This window comes from Hermetia illucens, chromosome 4 (assembly GCF_905115235.1).
Source record: "Hermetia illucens chromosome 4, iHerIll2.2.curated.20191125, whole genome shotgun sequence".
In the NCBI taxonomy this organism is placed as follows: Eukaryota; Metazoa; Arthropoda; class Insecta; order Diptera; family Stratiomyidae; genus Hermetia; species Hermetia illucens.
Genome location: NC_051852.1, coordinates 3,021,905 through 3,027,904, shown reverse-complemented (window position 1 = coordinate 3,027,904; position 6,000 = coordinate 3,021,905). Strand labels below are relative to the sequence as shown.

Sequence of the window (6,000 nt, the reverse complement as noted above, 5' to 3'; positions counted from 1 at the left end):
TCTGGATGTGATGAAAAGAAAAGAAAGGATAAGATCCTCATTCCCACCATGGACCGGAGCAGTCTCAGCCCTGGCGAGTGATGCAAGGAGCGTCTCCTATCAAACAGTGATACTACAGAATAGTGTAGTGTGCCGTCGTTGTTATCATCATCATGCTACCGTCACAAGTTCACCCCTGTTTCCGTCCGCCACCCCTTTCCATCCCAGATTGAATTCATTCTGTGTATCCCAAGATACAGGACATGCGCCTGCCTCTGTCACATACAATATCTCTCCCGATAGATTTTCGAATTCATATCCTTCTCCGAAATATGTATCCTGTAACCATATCTGGCGAGAGATTCAGTTTCAGTGCAAATATTGACGTTCTCCTGTTCGCGAGGGTGAATTCAAAATCGAGCTTTTCAGTTAGTTCTGCATAAGAAGCGACTCATCAGGATTCTGTCGTTGTTATCAGAAATCTCTGATCTCTAAAGAGAAAGACAATGAAAGAGGATTCTGAATGGTATATCCACCGGGCAAGTGCAGCAAATTGTTCCTGCCAATTTTCCAGACTAATTTTTCCATGCGTACGAAAGTCGGCCCGCAAACAATAGTTTCAGGTGGATAGGAAAATTCGTCAATTGATCAAGCGGATTCTGTGAAGGATAAAAACCCTCTGCTTCGCCCTTCGCGTCGTCTGTTTGGTGTTCGATGTGCGTGTGTCCTCTATTATCCTACCGACTGAATTTTAATCACTAGCTTCCTCTGCCCAATAATCCAGTGCCTAATTGTTAACGTAGTGACTAGTGGAATAAAATTAATTAAATGTCGTTAATTAACTCTAACCATGAGAACAGATTGTGTCCTTAGTTGTGCTCCTGTGAGAGTGTACGACCTGCTTTAGGAGGAAACTCTCATTATACCTCGGAACAAAGCTGAAAGCCGCTATTCAAAGAACCTATTATCTCAAGAGCATCGCCAGATCCATTGCTCTGATATTGTTTACTACAAAGGAATCAATCGCAGGACTCAATAAGCCAACGCTGATAGCAGCAGCAAGGTCGAGAGGACTTCAGAGAATCGCTTCAAGGATGACAAAGCTGTTACGTTCAAGGTAATGGACAAATTGCCAGTTCAATTCAATCCAGTTCGATAATTAAATCCGCCCTGCCGCTTTCCGTGTCGCATTGTCCTAGTCCTTGGTCGCGGGGCGGGAGGGAGGGTTTGCACTTTATCCTCCTGTAATTTATCGTTCAAGTGTTTACATGATATTTGTTGTGCTTTTCGGGCTTATTAAAAGCTAATCATTTGCCTCAGATACATGTGGTGACATCTGTCGATAAGATTGATTTGAGGGTGGTTTCGACGAGTTGATTTATGTTTTCGGGTGTATTGGACAAGTTTCGTGGTGTTTGCTTTTCGGCTTTGATTTAGTGTCTTTTGGAAATCGCTTATGCTTGCCGAACCATTTGACGTAATTCAAGATCAGAAACCATATTTGATGTAAGCATGAATAATGTGTGGGTACCATATCCACTTCAGGACTATAGATGGGAAGTAATAGACATACAGTCAGAGGGAGGTATTCAAACATGGTTCTGTTTTTAGAGCATCTGATAGAGTACTGACAACAAAATTAAAAACTGTAGCTCATCCCACTTTGATATTTTCCCTTTTTAGAATATCTTTATTATGAGAAAGGACATCTTCAAAAGATTCTGGCCTGGGTGCGTCAGAGTGTAGGAGTTTTACCCACTAAAACAACCACCGACTCCCCCCAACCCCGTAGAACTATCTTTAGGTAATACATCACAGGGCGAAGTTACCTACTATAGCTCCTCCTTCCGTCTACCCGCGAGGTTCGTAACCGCGCCTTCCTCACTTTTTTTGGTTTTCACAGCTTATCCTGGATTGCTACGATCATGGAATTGTTCCCATCCCAATCCTCTTGGCAAGGTACAATTCTCCAGACAAAATTTTCTGGTAATACCCCGTCACCTAGATTTTCCTCTAAGTTCCTCCTTTCTTCCACGAACCTGGGATATTGCAACAATACGTGCACTTGGTCCTCTGGGACCCCGTCATAGTTTGGACAATTCGCTGAGGTATCCAATTTAAACCTGCATAGGGATTGACGGTTTCCTCCATGGCCGGTGAGAAACTGGGTGAGATTATAGTTTATCTCCTCATGCTTTCCCTCCAGGCACTCCCCGATGGAAGGAATCAAACTATAAGTCGAATGGCCCTTTTCTGACTGGTCCCATTGCTGTTGGCATATGGTCAGGGACCTCTTTCTTTCGTCTTTTTTCATCTGCAATAAAGGAGAGATGGGCCTGGTGTTATATATTTTCATCATCTCAGATGCCAGGATGGAAATCGGCATCATTCCAGAGATGACGAATGCCGCATCACCCGCGACAGTCCTGAAAGCAGGACGCAGCCTTAAGATTGTTTTTCTGTGGACCGCACTTAGTTTATGTGCATTACCTAAAACATGCAGCGCTCTTCCCCAAACTGGGACTGCATACAGCAAGATAGAACTCACCACCCTGGGTATGAGCAGCCTGCATGTATGCCGACGTTCGGCATCATCCTTGCCAGGGCCACACTCCTGGTGGATGCTTTTACACAAGTATGCTCTATGTCTTGCCCAGAATTGAGTTTTCCGCTTATCATCATCATCATCATCAACGGCGCAACAACCGGTATCCGGTCTAGGCCTGCCTTAACAAGGAACTCCAGACATTCCGGTTTTGTGCCGAGGTCCACCAATTCGATATCCCTAAAAGCTGTCTGGCGTCCTGACCCACGCCATCGCTCCATCTTAGGCAGGGTCTGCCTCGTCTTCTTTTTCTTCCATAGATATTGCCCTTATAGACTTTCCGGGTGGGATCATCCTCTTCCATACGGATTAAGTGACCCGCCCACCGTAACCTATTGAGCCGAATTTTATCCACAACCGGACGGTCATGGTATCGTTCATAGATTTCATCATTGTGTAGGCTACGGAATCGTCCATCCTCATGTAGGGGGCCAAACATTCTTCGGAGGATTCTTCTCTCGAACGCGGCCAAGAGTTCGCAATTTTTCTTGCTAAGAACCCAAGTTTCCGAGGAATACATGAGGACTGGCAAGATCATAGTCTTGTACAGTAAGAGCTTTGACCCGATGGTGAGACGTTTCGAGCGGAACAGTCTTTGTAAGCTGAAATAGGCTCTGTTGGCTGACAACAACCGTGCGCGGATTTCATCATCGTAGCTGTTATCGGTTGTGATTTTCGACCCTAGATAGGAGAAACTGTCAACGGTCTAAAAGTTGTATTCTCCTATCCTTATTCTTGTTCGTGTTTGTCTTTGACCAGTGCGGTTTGATGTTGTTGGTTGATTCGTCTTCGGTGCTGACGTTGCCACCATATATTTTGTCTTGCCTTCATTGATGTGCAGCCCAAAATCTCGCGCCAATTGCCGCCTGCTCGATCTGGATGAAGGCAGTTTGTACGTCTCGGGTGGTTCTTCCCATGATGTCGATATCGTCAGCATAGGCCAGTAGTTGGGTGGACTTGAAGAGGATCGTACCTCTTGCATTCACCTCAGCATCACGGATCACTTTCTCCAGGGCCAGGTTAAAGAGGACGCATAATAGCGCATCCCCTTGTCGTAGACCGTTGTTGATGTTGAATGGCCTTGAGAGTGATCCTGCTGCTTTTATCTGGCCTCGCACATTGATCAGGGTCAGCCTAGTCAGTCTTATTAATTTCGTCGGGATACCGAATTCTCCCATGGCTGTGTACAGTTTTACCCTGGCTATGCTATCATAGGCGGCTTTAAAGTCGATGAACAGATGGTGCAACATATATTCCAACAGTTTTTCCATCGCTTGCCGCAGAGAGAAAATCTGATCTGTTGCTGATTTGCCTGGAGTAAAGCCTCTTTGGTATGGGCCAATGATGTTCTGGGCGTATGAGGCTATCCGGCCTAGCAAGATAGCGGAGAATATCTTATAGATGGTACTCAGCAACGTGATACCTCTATAGTTGCTGCACTGTGTGATATCTCCCTTTTTATGTATGAGACAGATAATGCCTCGTTGCCAATCGTCAGGCATTGATTCGCTGTCCCATACCTTGAGCACAAGTTGATGAACCACTTGGAGTTACTGGTTGCCTCCATATTAAACCAATTCGGCTGTAATTCCATCGGCTCCTGGGGACTTATGATTTGTAAGCCGATGAATTGCACGGACTGTTTCTCCTAAACTTGGTGGTGGCAGTATTTGTCCGTCGTCTTCAGTTGGCGGGACCTCCAACTCGCCGATGTTCTGGTTGTTCAGTAGCTCATCAAAGTACTCAACCCATCGCTCAAATATGCCCATTCTGTCGGAAATCAGATTTCCCTCTTTGTCTCGGCAGGATGAGCATCGAGGTGTATAAGGTTTCATCCTGCTGACTTGTTGGTAAAACTCCCGCGCCTGGTGCGGTTGCTCCCGATACTTTTCTAGTTGACAGACTTGTTGGTTCTCCCAGGCTTCCTTTTTCCGCCTGTAAAGTCGCTTCTCCACTCCTCGGAGTTCGTGATAAGTCTCTGCGCGTGCCCGCGTTCTTTGAGAATGCAACATTACTCGGTATGCGGCATTCTTCCGTTCCGTTGCTAGTTTACATTCATCGTCAAACCAGCCGTTCCGACTCTTTTTGCGGCTGGGGCCAAGTATGTTTGTGGCCGTATCCATGATAACGTTCTTCAGATGATTGTGAAGATCATTTGTTGATGCTTCATCTCCAGGTCCTCTGTTGATTGCGGTTATTGCGGCATCCATTTCCCTCTTATAGGTGTCGCGGAGGGTTGTGTTGTGGATGGCTTCAGTGTTCACTCTCACCTGATTGTCAGAGGGGGTTCTAGGTGGTATTGTTATTCGAGCTCGGAGCACCATGCCAACGAGATAGTGATCCGAGTCTATATTGGCCCCCCTATATGTTCTGACATTCATCAAGGCTGAGAGGTGGCGGCGTTCGATCAACACGTGGTCAATTTGGTTGAAAGTGGTCCCGTCTGGAGAGGCCCACGTATGTTTGTGGACCGCTTTCCGCGCAAACCAGGTACTTCCAACAACCATTTCGTGTGACCCTGCTAATTGAATAGTCCGCAGTCCGTTATCATTTGTTTTTTCGTGTAAGCTATGGGAGCCAACGTATCGCCTGAATACGGGCTCCTTCCCTACTTGGCTGTTAAAATCCCCAAGTATGATTTTGATATTATATCTGGGACAGGCTTCGAGGGTTCGTTCTACTGCCTCGTAGAAGGTATCCTTCTCCGACTCTGCAGTCTCCTCTGTAGGGGCGTGAACGTTTATGAGGCTTATATTTCTAAACTTGCCTCGCAAGCGCAGAGTGCATAGCCGTTCGCTTATGTTTTCAAAGCCGATAACAGCAGGTTTCATTTTTTGGCTGACTAAGAAACCTACTCCGAGCACATGGTTTACTGGATGACCGCTTTAATATATGGTGTAGTGGCTCTTCTCCAAGAAACCGGTCCCTGTCCATCGCATCTCTTGTAACGCTGTTATATCAGCCCTATATTGGGACAGGGTATCGGCTAGCTGCTCGTCAGCTTCATCTCTGTACAGGGAGCGCACGTTCCATGAGAAAATGCGCAAATCGTTATTCCGTGTTCGTTGCCGGGTCCGTCGTTTTAAAATCCGTCCTGTCCGAGGCTCCTGTTGTGGCTTCGTAACAAGTTGTTTTCCATGTAGGGTTGTCAGCCCTACCCAACCCCCAACCTGGAGGACCAGTTGGTACAATTTGTCCCGTTTTTAGGCGCGGGAGACTCGCCTTCATCCTTCTCCGTCTGCAGCTTTTCGTTAAGAAAGAGCTCCCAGCGGTCACCACGTGGAGGTGGAGATAGGGTTTGGTAGTAGAGCTGTTGGTGTTGGTTCAGCAGGCATTTCCCAGGTTTTATGCTCCATCGTGGGTACCAATCCGCGTTTCGCCCTGGGACCTATACTACCCTTTGACCACTTTCAGGA

At 46.6% G+C, this 6,000-nt stretch overlaps 1 protein-coding gene across 1 annotated transcript in view; it reads left to right on the top strand.

The window, feature by feature from the left end:
* Positions 1 to 382: 382 nt before the first annotated feature.
* The window catches only part of LOC119655136 (UNC93-like protein), a 117,222-nt gene continuing 111,604 nt past the window's right edge, over positions 383 to 6,000 (top strand). The window contains exon 1 of the mRNA XM_038060872.1: positions 383 to 1,096. The gene's annotated coding sequence lies outside the window, so the exon portion shown is untranslated. The remainder of the gene's footprint in view (positions 1,097 to 6,000) is intronic.